This window comes from Taudactylus pleione, unplaced genomic scaffold (genome assembly GCF_031769625.1).
Source record: "Taudactylus pleione unplaced genomic scaffold, aTauple2 ptg000016l, whole genome shotgun sequence".
Lineage (NCBI taxonomy): Eukaryota > Metazoa > Chordata > Amphibia > Anura > Myobatrachidae > Taudactylus > Taudactylus pleione.
This window is the reverse complement of record NW_028284418.1, coordinates 33,119,300-33,131,810: the sequence shown is the minus strand read 5'-3', so window position 1 is coordinate 33,131,810 and position 12,511 is coordinate 33,119,300.

Here is a 12,511-nt window from a genome sequence, read left to right as displayed (position 1 = left end):
CGACCATCGGGCTTGCGACGAGACCCTTGTGGTAGGGTCTCGTTCCCGCAAGCCCCAGTGAGCTTCCTGCTCTAATAGAGCAGGAAGCTCACTACTGACATCACTCGTGATGACAGTAGGGTCGCCCCCAAATGGCAGGCGTTCCTTCAGGAATGCCTCCGTTGGCCAGGCACTCCCCCTCCCCGCCTACAAAATGGGGCCAGCTGTCAATCAACATCGACAGCCGTCCCGTCTTGTAGTGAGCACTGCCCGGCCATCAACCCGCTTGCGAGCGGGTCTGAATCAGGCCATGTGTTCGTTGTGGACCCGGGGTGGAAACATCAGCAGACACCGGAGCAGGTTTAAACTGAATGGTGGGTTGTTTAATGTGAATGTTCGTAGACATGAACAATAAGATAAACTAAAGTCCAGTAATAAACAAACTGATATATGTGGCTGATGGGAACTGTAGTGAATGGGAGTAAACGAATGTACTGATCAGTGACAGAGATGAATCCAGATAGACTGTGAGAGTGAAGTATATATCCTGGTTTGCTGAATAGTGGCTGAAGGGGATATCCGGTAATGCTGTGATGATGGCTGAAAGGGAAATCCGGAAATGCTGTGATGATGACTGAAAAGGGAAATCTGGAAATGCTGTGATGATGGCTGCGCAGAAATGGGTTAACTGAGGAGGCAGGTTCAGGCAGGAGTTGGTCTGGTGGAAGGTGCAGGGCTGATCTCCAGCGGAGAGCAAGCAAGGCAGAGCAGTGCAGGCTATGCAAGGAGCCAGAGGCCGACAAGGAGCTAGGGCAAGCACCGGAGCACAAGTCTAGGTTACAGGAGTGCAGATAACTCTCTCTCACAGCTATGCTGTGAACACATTGCACTGGCAACTACAGGGAGCTCCAAGCACCCTTAAGTACCCACTAGTGGAACGTGATAGGCCAGAGAGAGCAGGTGACCTACATACGATTGGCCTGCAATGTCACATGGCCAAAGACAACATGGTGGCACCCAGACACATGTGATGCAGAGAAGCCGCTAGACTTACCCTTGCCAGGATAGCCCAATGCTGGCAGACCTCTACGTACAGCCAATGCCAGTCTCCACACGTCAGCTCCCCCGACAGAAGAACCGCGCCACAGCGCCCTCACCGATAAGGACTGCAAACCTCCATGCTGCGAAACCCTGGTCGTTACACTGTGGATTCATTCTGCCAAGTTCAACTATATCAAGTACAAGTTCTGCTACAAACGTCAACCTGCATCCGCCTATCAGCTCAACCATATCAAGTACTGGTTCTGTTACAAACCCACCTGCATCCTGAATAGCTGGCCTGCCACAATCAAGGCCATATCCAACATTGCATCTACATTATTCACACCTGCATCCTGAGTAGCTGGCTTGCCACAACCAAGTTCATATACAACATTGCAGGTACAACATTTTTCACACCTGCATCCTGAGTAGCTGGCCTGCCACAACCAAGTTCATATACAGCATTGCAGGTACAATATTATTCCTATCTGCATCTTGAGTAGCTGGCCTGCCACAACCAAGTCCAAATCCAGCATTGCTGCTTTGGCATTGTTCCTGCCTGCATCTTGAAAAGTTTGCCTGCTACAATCCAGATCTGCATCTAGACTGTTTCTGTGCTTGTCCACTGTGCAGGTTAATTACTAGACTTCTGATTTTCCAGCTAGTTTCCAGCAGCAGATTCTAGCACACACCTGCATCTGTTTGCTTCAGCTATTAACCCGTACCTTGCCTGCTGCCATTACTCCAGGTCAAAACTTTCTGTGGATTCCGGTTTACTGGGTACATCCATAACAGGGAGATTTTTCTTGTTTCCAGAACTGAGCAATAGCTGCTCTGGTAGCTATAAGGACATGACTTATAAAATACCTGTTGTAAACTGGAACATCAACAGGGAAATTGTGTAGGAGTGCAGTAGAGGGGTACAGAGACAACTGTAGGTCAGTAACCTTTAAAATTAAATCTTCTACCTCCAACCAAAGGGAAGGTATGACAGGGCAATTCCAAAAAAATATGGAAAATCTCTCCTACTTGACCACATGCACGCCGACACAATCTAGATTAGGAGGGCCATATTTTGTGTAGTCTGTCAGGAGTCAAATAAATGCGATAGAACAATTTAATATACATTTCAGTATGCAAGATACATCTAGACATTTTAAAGATGGAAAAAATATAATTGGGATCATACATGGGAGCATAAACATATATTTAGATCTTGTTCCCATTTCAAAATGGCTTGGGTCTTATCCAGTTCTCCTGCTGTCAGTAAAAGAGAATACCAAAAAGATATTCCTCTTTTGCAAGAAGTCGAGGTTACACTGGAGAGAACATGAGGAGGGACAATACCAGTTGAGCCTACCATGGGTGAAAAGGATTGGATCCAGTGTCTGATTTGAAGGAAGTTATAAAAATCTCTGGAGGGTAAGGAGAAACTAGCTTGTAGTTGAGTGAATGACAACAGAGTATTACTTATCAACAAATCACAAAGAGTGTGAATACCATTGATGTGCCAAGAATGCAGATCAAATTGGAATTAAATATGACAGACCTTAGATAGAGAGGTTAACAGATGGTAGTTAAAACTGTAAGAGGACGGATAGGTCGTCCCACACTTTAAGGGATGCCATTGTCGCCCTGGACATTGATTTTAAAAAGACTCTAAATCTAGATTGGATCCAGAGCAAGTTGTAAAAGGGAAATTTCACCAACATGTCACTCTCCAGCTTGACCCAAGGTTTAGGGCTAGGGACTGCAGACCAATCACTAATTTAATCAACCAAGCATGCAGCTTAATAAAGTTCCAGATTTGTGTAGCATAAACCTCCCATCGATCTAGACATCAAAAGATATTTTTTAGGAAGTCTGGCTTTCTTATTGTTCCATACATATTTATTCAGAACTGCATGAAATCTATTCAACCAGGAGGAGGGGAGCGTCTTAGGGATAGATCTAAATAAATACAGTTGTTTGGGAAGAAGTGTCATTTTGACAGCCGCTATTCTGCCCATCCAAGAAACCTCGTGATTCATCCAATCCTTCATGAAGGCAATACATTGTTTTAACAGGGGACCATAGTTATATTCAAGGAGAGTTTCCTCTTTAGCAGCCCAAATAACAAAGACAAAGTGGTTGCCAATTATAATTATGCTGTGAATTAAGAGAAAAAAGAAGCTTGGGTGGTACATTTAATACCAGAACTTCCGTTTTAGATGTGTTCAGTTTGTAGAATTTGTAAATAAACCTTTTAATATATTCCTTCCTATAAACCTCTAAGATTCACCTGCCTAGAACCTCTAAGACAAAACCCTGCCTAAAACCTCTAAACAGAACGCTAATTGCGTAAGCAGTTTAACCGCAAATAAAGACAGGAGTGGAATCTGTGTTTCCAACGCACAAGTATTATTCAGATAAAAGTACAGTCAGTTACACGCAATCTATACATACACAAGTTAGGCGTAAAAGGAAATAATACAGACCCAAGTACGGTTATACATACGCTGCGCCTCTGGACCCAGAGATAGACTTCTGACTAGATATCCTCAGTTCACCCAAAATTCAGCATGAACTGGCAAACCAGTGTTCGGACACATGTATTTATTCCCCCCCAGACTGAAACAGGACAAAGGGGGAACTTCCTGCTGATCTCATTGGTTCCCAGAGGAGAAGCATATGTAACGACACATTTAACAGGTTGTTTCAAACAGACTTTCCCTGCCTCTAACAGCCGGAGTCTTTCTGGTAACGCCTCCTGTAACATTCCATCAACTAAACATTTTGTTGCTTGTAAGTTCTGCGATCCTTAACTTGAGTTTGCATGATGCGATCTCTCCACCGATAACACCGGGATTCTGTCAAAAGCGTACGCATCAGAACAAAACTAAACACACCTTGCTTATCATGTATAATACCTTAGATATCAAAAACCTCTATTTCTTAGCATTTAAACTAACTTAATCAACTTGAATCATACAATTTGATGCTAATGGAACCTTGTGTGCGAATATGTAGTGTGTGAGTATTCGGGGTTTGATATAAGGACGCTAGTTATTAATGGGTGAGATTAAGTGCATAATCTCTCATACACGAAGTGAACATCCAATAGTGTGGATGGCTGAGGGTTGTAGTTCTACATGCCCTCTGTCAGCAGGCCCCCACCTGTTGTGTGTTCAAAGAAAAACAAAACCTCTTTTGTTCTCACAGACTCTTGTGTGAAGTGCAAATGTATTACCACCTCAAGCTGTGGAATTTGGGGCCATCTTGTCTAGGATTCAGACAAATCCAATTGTGTAGATATTATATTACAATTGCCACAACTATACTTTATCTGCATCCAGGGATTCCCAATTTGTATGAAAAAATACCCATTGTCTCTTCTTATTTACTTTTACTCAGAAAGCTTATTTTTCCAGTTGCCCTTGGTAGGTTAACAAAAACATTGCCATCTGTTCATAGCTCCTGAGTTATAACTTAAATTGACGCTGACCACAAAAATGGTGTCTTGCGATCTCATTTCCAAAATGGAGTCTTGCGGCCAATCGCAAGATGGCGTCGCCACGATTAAATTTTAAACTGAACTTGTCTCAGCCAATTATTCAGCTTCGACAGTCCACCCTTTGATAGCAAACAACATGCTATCACAATCTGCTATAAAAATTTATTTTGGGCTTACATTCACATATTATTTAGTGTTATCATGGGATGGCACAAGGTGGTTCTTAATCCATCAACAATGTGTCTCTAGGCGGGGGCATAAAACTACTATTATACGCACACCGCGGATCTTGGGAGATCATGTGACAGATGTGGGATGCACCAGTCTTATAACAGTAGTTTTGAAGGGGAATTTGAGACTTTACATTGTCTGGGTGTTCTATAAATAACATTTCAATAATATCTTCTATGCATGTCTAAATATTATACATTTAAATGATGGTACTTCCTAGCTCAGGGTTGTAGTGCAGTTCTGTATCTACCTCGATAGACATATTATCATTTCTGACCACCATCATAGTTTCATCCCTTCGTTTCACTCTGTTTTCACATTTTCCACACTTCAACACAATAGGAACACACCGGACGCATATACCAATTACTATGATGACAATCAGTATAATGATCAAGAATTTGCCTACGCTGGCGACCACTTCCTGGACCCACTCTCCTAGACCCGAGAACCATTTCACTGGGTTCAGCCATGACACCCATCCTTCTATCTTTTCCCCTGCTTCAGCCACTGATGCGTTATGGTTCTTACAAAATTCCCACTTTAGCTGCAGAATCTCATCCATCTTCTGGTCTATCACCTCCTTAGGGTCGCTGGTATCATTGGTGACGTAAGTGCAACACTTTACTCCAAATTGGGTGGCTAACGTTACGCAATACCCTCCAGTAACAGCAGTTAAATAATTCAACACTAGCCTGTGTTGCACTAGTTCTTTCTTGTATGCTTGCAATTCTCTCCCTGTGTACCTGAATGTGTCATCGTACATCTCGGTGATATTATCTATTAATTTAGCAAGTTCCTGGATATATCTAAAATTTAATGTACCCTTAGCAATCCTGGTGGGATCCAGGGCGACTAAAACTTGGAAACCAGTTGTCTCACTGATTAACTGAGCGGCTTTATGCATATCACCAGGTATCATATTTCTCTTGCCTCTGTGTTCATATTGTGTGTGAAGATATGGTGACGGTGTGTTTTTATTTATACCCAGCATTTCAACATGTGTGAGGGTCATAACTTTTGGAAGTATTTTTCCCAAATAACATAACAATTACAATACTAAAATTGGTCAGAAACTCCCCTGATTGGCATTGCACTCCTCCTGACTCCACTCCATCAGCTCCGCCATCAGCTCACATCTCCTTTATCGGTCCCCCATCACAGACACTGAGTATCCCCAAACAGATCATCATGACAAAAACTCTGGAAAGAAAAAGAACTAGGATGACCACAGCAGACCACTCCATTGCTGGAAGCACTGATCTACACATTTCTTTAGCTCAGATATCTCACCGTCACCTTTTTAATCCTTCCGGCACAAGCTCGCAATCGACAGGTTATCGGCCTTGTCTCTGCCTTGTATCTCCACCGGTTGGTTAACCTCCCTATAGTGAGTGGAATGGACCCACGTATCTTCCCCGGCCACCCTTTGAGGATGCTGTATCGTCAGATACGGACCTTTCCACCGATCAGTCAAACAACCTGAGCTAAAAAAATTTTGGATCATAACAAATTCTTCCAGATTTTGACATCATGACAGTTTGCATTAGACATGTTAGTTAATAACACTTTCAATTTCGGTTATTCTCATTCATCTTCGTGAGACCCTGCACAGTAACCTCATTATCATATTTTCAGGCTGCCTGTTTGGACAGTATCTCAAAGGGGGGCAAATAAAGGAAAAGACAATCTGGGATAATCTCAGTGTTGTTACCCATCATCTTACACATGTTCTTGGAAACGTCACCTATAAAATAAGTCCCCCTATCATTTTTAATAATTCTAGGGATATAGTATCTGCATACAGGTTCCTGCAATTAAATCTTGTTATCAATAGCTACTGCTCTAAATAATGCCTGTGCCACTGGGTTGGATAGTATTCCGAGTAGTCGACCTCAGCCTGGCATGGCTGCCGTTTATCCTTAGCAACCTTGTGTCCTATGAGTGGGAGATAAAGCAAAACAGTTTAATATCATTTAAACATGACCCAAAATCCAACAATAAATCGTCCACATTTTTCATTAGAACAGATCCATTGATAGGTTGAAAAGATTGTAAACAGTCATATAAGGCCTGGGAGAAGATACTGGGGTTACCTATGAACCCATGGGAAACTCGTGTTCCTGTGTGGTGTTCTTCACTTTGCAGTACTTACTTATGTGTCCCACTTGGTGACAGTTAAAACATAATTTTGAACGGGGTGGATGAAAAGATTGTTGTGGAATTTGAGCAAGAGGGAAAGGTGGTGGGTATGGGTAAGGATAGGGAGGGTAAGGATATTGTGGGGGATATGAGTATGGGACCTGTGGTTGTGTATGATATGTGGGGTAAGGATGTGTTTGCTGTGGTGTGGGATTGGTGAGGACGTGTAATTGTTCAGGTGCAGGTGTGTGTGTGGGTGCAGGTGTGTCGGTTGGCTGTGATGTTAACGTCATTCTCTCCAGAGCTTGTATACTGACAGCCATTAATTTTTTCGCTCTGGGTCTCCCTCTTTTTTGAGATGTTTTTGTCATGTTCTATGGCAGACTCTATGAGGTTATCTATTGTAAGTCCCCGCCAGCCAGGCTGTGAGGTCTGAACCCGAGTCTTTAAATCGTCTTTCAGACCGTCCATGAGTACCGTGACTATCATTCCCCTGTGGTGAGTGCTATCTTTAATATCTTCTATCCCAGTGTACTGGGTGATAGCCTGCAGAGCCCGGTCGCAATATTCTTCTGCAGTTTCACTCTCTTTTTGTTTGATTGTGAAGATTTTGTTCCAGTTAACTACTACTGGAAAATATACACCCAATTGAGTCACAATGCGGGAAATGTTACATTGGTTTACTTGGTCTGTTAAGGGAACGTCGCCATCCAATACACAGTCCGTGATAAATTTTGTCACGTCGGTATTGTGTGGCAGGCAAACCCTTAACACCACACGCCAATCTTTATTAGTGGGCTCATGAGAACTACCCAAATTTCTCAAAAATCTTTGACATTTGGCTAGTTCCTTTTTGGGATTGGGGAAATCATTTATGATGGAATTCAGTTCTGCTCTTGTCCATGGACAATGCATTACTACTTCCCTCGTGGGCACTACACCGTTTGCATCTGCATTTCCATTTGGAACAGTTATTGTCCGAATGGGATGCAGACCGGCAGCGTTGCTACCTTTGACCTGGTTACCTGGCTGGGGGTTTAATCTGCTGCTGCTACGTATGGTATTAACAACTTCCTCAATGGGTGCCGAGTGTATTAACACTTCCCTTGCTGTTACCGATGGAGATGGCGGCACCACCCGTGATTGTGGTGATGCAGCATCTATCATTTGTACAGCATGGGAAATGGCAGACATTACAATAGGCTCATCTTCTACATCATAAACATTTTCTTTATGGTTACTTAAGAGGGGGTACAAATTACTTGTTACATTTTTATTGGTATTTTTGGTAACCGTACTTGCACCTCCATCCACATAAGGTGGGGGAGGTGAGCGTGAACTGCTGGCAATACTCTCCACGACGCTACTTTGCCGCCCGTGCGCGCCAATTTGCGGCTCGCCCGTATTGCAACTCAGCGTCGCAGATGTATTTTCTGGCAATGTGTTCGCAACGCTAGTTTGCGTCGTTTGCACATTTTTAAGCCAAGCATCCCCTTCATGCTGCCATATTTTTAAACATTCAAAATACTTAATCTTTTTCTCTCTGGATCGCACCATACTGATGTGATCCTGGACATTATCTAACACATTTTTGTCAAAACTACCAATTCTGGGAAACGGTCTAACACTCATTCTCGTCATATTAAACCATATATCACAATACCTTATTGCATAAGTACCGTACTTAGTATGCATAATATGTTGTGCCGACCAGAGTGGCGCTTTCAACAGCAGCAAACCTATGGAAGAAATTTCTAGATGCGTCCATTCACCTATGAAAGTTATTTATAGATGCTATCACTCACCTATGAAGGTTATTTCTAGATGCTTTCACTCACCTATGAAAGTTATTTCTAGATGCTATCACTCACCTATGAAAGTTATTTCTAGATGCTTTCACTCACCTGTTCTCTCTCAGCTCACAATCACACCTAGTGCGGCTCAACTATAATGCTCAAATATTATTGAACATTGCAGTCACACTGAGAGCCGGTCCCTAACAAAAATAACAAACCATACACCTGCTCTGTGTACTGAACGGTAAGCTGCTTACCGAGCGGCTAGGCTAACCCTTGCACCTAGCCCTTAAGGATCATGCGATACCCTTAACTGTCCAACACATACTCACTGTTACACACTTTTTCTCTGCGCAGAAAATAAACGTTTAACCCAGGTATTGGTAGATAGAAAAAAATGTAAACCTCAATGGCTTTGTTCAAACATGTGGCAGCAGAACCGGAAATGCGTATACGCTTATTGTGCGACCGGCCGCAAACACAATTATGCGACTACCACATAAGCGTATAATGACTTTTTAACTGTGTACGCAAAAATGCGTCTCAGCTGCATACTCAATACTGCGGCACCCCTCTAAAGGTAAGGTTCTATCAACAGAGAAAAAAAAACTATTTTTTTTTTCTCTCTTGTCCCTGGATTCTGATCAGCGCTTCCTCTACACAATAACTGGCAGTACGCTCTCAGCAACACTGTGGTAATGAAAGACTAATGCATCTCTCAAAAGGCGCCTCCACCCTTTTGCTGAGAGAGAACTGACCGAGTGTTATCATGTATCAGATAGTGTGATAAACCGATGAGCCCCCACTGTAGAATTTGTAAATAAACCTTTTAATATATTCCTTCCTATAAACCTCTAAGATTCACCTGCCTAGAACCTCTAAGACAAAACCCTGCCTAAAACCTCTAAACAGAACGCTAATTGCGTACGCAGTTTAACCGCAAATAAAGACAGGAGTGGAATCTGTGTTTCCAACGCACAAGTATTACTCAGGTAAAAGTACAGTCAGTTACACGCAATCTATACATACACAAGTTAGGCGTAAAAGGAAATAATACAGACCCAAGTATGGTTATACATACGCTGCGCCTCTGGACCCAGAGATAGACTTCTGACTAGATATCCTCAGTTCACCCAAAATTCAGCATGAACTGGCAAACCAGTGTTCGGACACATGTATTTATTCCCCCCCAGACTGAAACAGGACAAAGGGGGAACTTCCTGCTGATCTCATTGGTTCCCAGAGGAGAAGCATATGTAACGACACATTTAACAGGTTGTTTCAAATAGACTTTCCCTGCCTCTAACAGCCAGAGTCTTTCTGGTAACGCCTCCTGTAACATTCCTTCAACTAAACATTTTGTTGCTTGTAAGTTCTGCGATCCGTAACTTGAGTTTGCATGATGCGATCTCTCCACCGATAACACCGGGATTCTGTAAAAAGCGTACGCATCAGAACGAAACCAAACACACCTTGCTTATCATGTATAATACCTTAGATATCAAAAACCTCTATTTCTTAGCATTTAAACTAACTTAATCAACTTGAATCATACAATTTGATGCTAATGGAACCTTGTGTGCGAATATGTAGTGTGTGAGTATTCGGGGTTTGATATAAGGACGCTAGTTATTAATGGGTGAGATTTAAGTACATAATTTCTCATACACGAAGTGAACATCCAGCAATGTGGATGGCTGAGGGTTGTAGTTCTACATGCCCTCTGTCAGCAGGCCCCCACCTGTTGTGTGTTCAAAAGAAAACAAAACCTCTTTTGTTCTCACAGACTCTTGTGTGAAGTGCAAATGTATTACTACCTCAAGCTGTGGAATTTGGGGCCATCTTGTCTAGGATTCAGACAAATCCAATTGTGTAGATATTATATTACAATTGCCACAACTATACTTTATCTGCATCCAGGGATTTCCAATTTGTATGTAAAAATACCCATTGTCTCTTCTTATTTACTTTTACTCAGAAAGCTTGTTTTTCCAGTTGCCCTTGGTAGGTTAACAAAAACATTGCCAACTGTTCTTAGCTCCTGAGTTATAACTTGAATTGACGCTGACCACAAAAATGGTGTCTTGCGATCTCATTTCCAAAATGGAGTCTTGCAGCCATTCGCAAGATGGCGTCGCCGCGATTAAATTTGAAACTGAACTTGTCTCAGCCAATTATTCAGCTTTGACAAGTTTATAATATGAGGCCGTAGAATAGTCATGAAGCAACTATTGTATATTTGGAAGAGAGGTTTCCTGATGTGTAACAAACAAAGGAATGTCTGCAAAAGGACAAATTCTATGTTGCAACCCATTAATAAGGGGACCATAAAGAAGAGAGGAAGTACAAATACGTTCTGCTAGGGGTTCTATTGCCAGGACAAAGATTAAGGGAGATAGGGGAAACCCTGTTTGGTACCATTGCAATAGGAAACAAAGAAGACAGGAAACCATTGCTACATACATGGGTCCATGGTGCAGTGTAAAGTGCAAGAATGGCATCTAGGAACTGCCCTGGGAAACCAAATTTGAGAAGGACAGCCTTCATATATCCCCAATGCATCCTCTATCAAAGGCTTTTTCAGCATCTAATGAAAGAGCCAACAGCGGGTCCCCCACCTGCATGAAATGCTAAATAATATTAAGGGCTCTATGTGTATTGTCGGGAGCTTGTTGACCCAGCACAAAGCCCATCTGATCTGGATTGATCAAGTCAGGTAGCAAAAAGTTTAATCTATTGGCTACCAATTTAGCATATAGTTTAATATCAGTGTTCAATAGGGCTATGGGTCTATAATTTTGGGCATAAGCTGGATCCTTGACCAGCTTTAGGAGGGTGATGATTCCAGTCTCGAGCATTTCAGATTAGAAGGAGCCTAGAGAGGTCCCCGCTTCAAACACCTGCACCAGCGGCAGAATAACATCTGCTTGAAAAGTTGCATAAAAGTTGTTTCATGGTTTTGATGGCATCTCTTACTTCCCCATCTGTCCAGGGAATATTAAGGAAATCTAAGGACTGATCATTGAGGACTGGCAGGGAAAGATCCGAAAGGAAGGCAGAGATAGTCTCCAAAGTGGGTTGTAATGTGCTTACATCATCCTTCAAGTTATAAAGGTGAGTATAATACTCCGCAAATGTATTCGAAATGTCCAGTGGATTGGTCAATTTAGCGCCGGAACAATTATACAATGCCCTAACTGAAGCACGAGCCTCTTTCCCTCTCAACTTCCGCGCCAAGAGGACAGGATGCCCTATTTTCTTCTAAGTAAAATCTGTGATTTATCCTATCAGTGGTGGACTTGATCTTTCTCTTAGTATAGACCTCCAGCTCTTCGTTATATACATTTCTTCTTCAGGTTTCATAGGGTCTACAGGAATACCATGGGATATGTAGTAGGAGTAATCCATTGCACCAGCTACAGCTTTCAAGCTCCCAGCATGCACAGAACCTCCTCCCTATATACCCCGCTCCCAGCCACAGGCATTCAGTTTTTTTGCTTGGTGCTCGGCAAGTATCCAGACGCACCTGTTATAACAGCTGGACTGCTTAGGCAGTCCCATTTTTTTTTTTTAATTTACCTTAGTTTTTTATACTACTGGGTTAATCAGTACTAAGCGTCCGGAGTTGGCAAGGTAAGGCGATTCCTTATTTTTGGGGAAGCCGCGTTCTCACTAAGGCCCTCATTCAGAGCCGTACGCTCTGAGCATAGTGCACACTCTGAATGAGGGCCGTCCTCCATAACTATGGAGCGTCCTCCTGGACGGTCGTATAGCTGTGGGTCACCACCCACAGCCTATACGAGTGTGCAGTTTGATGGCCGCGATGGTC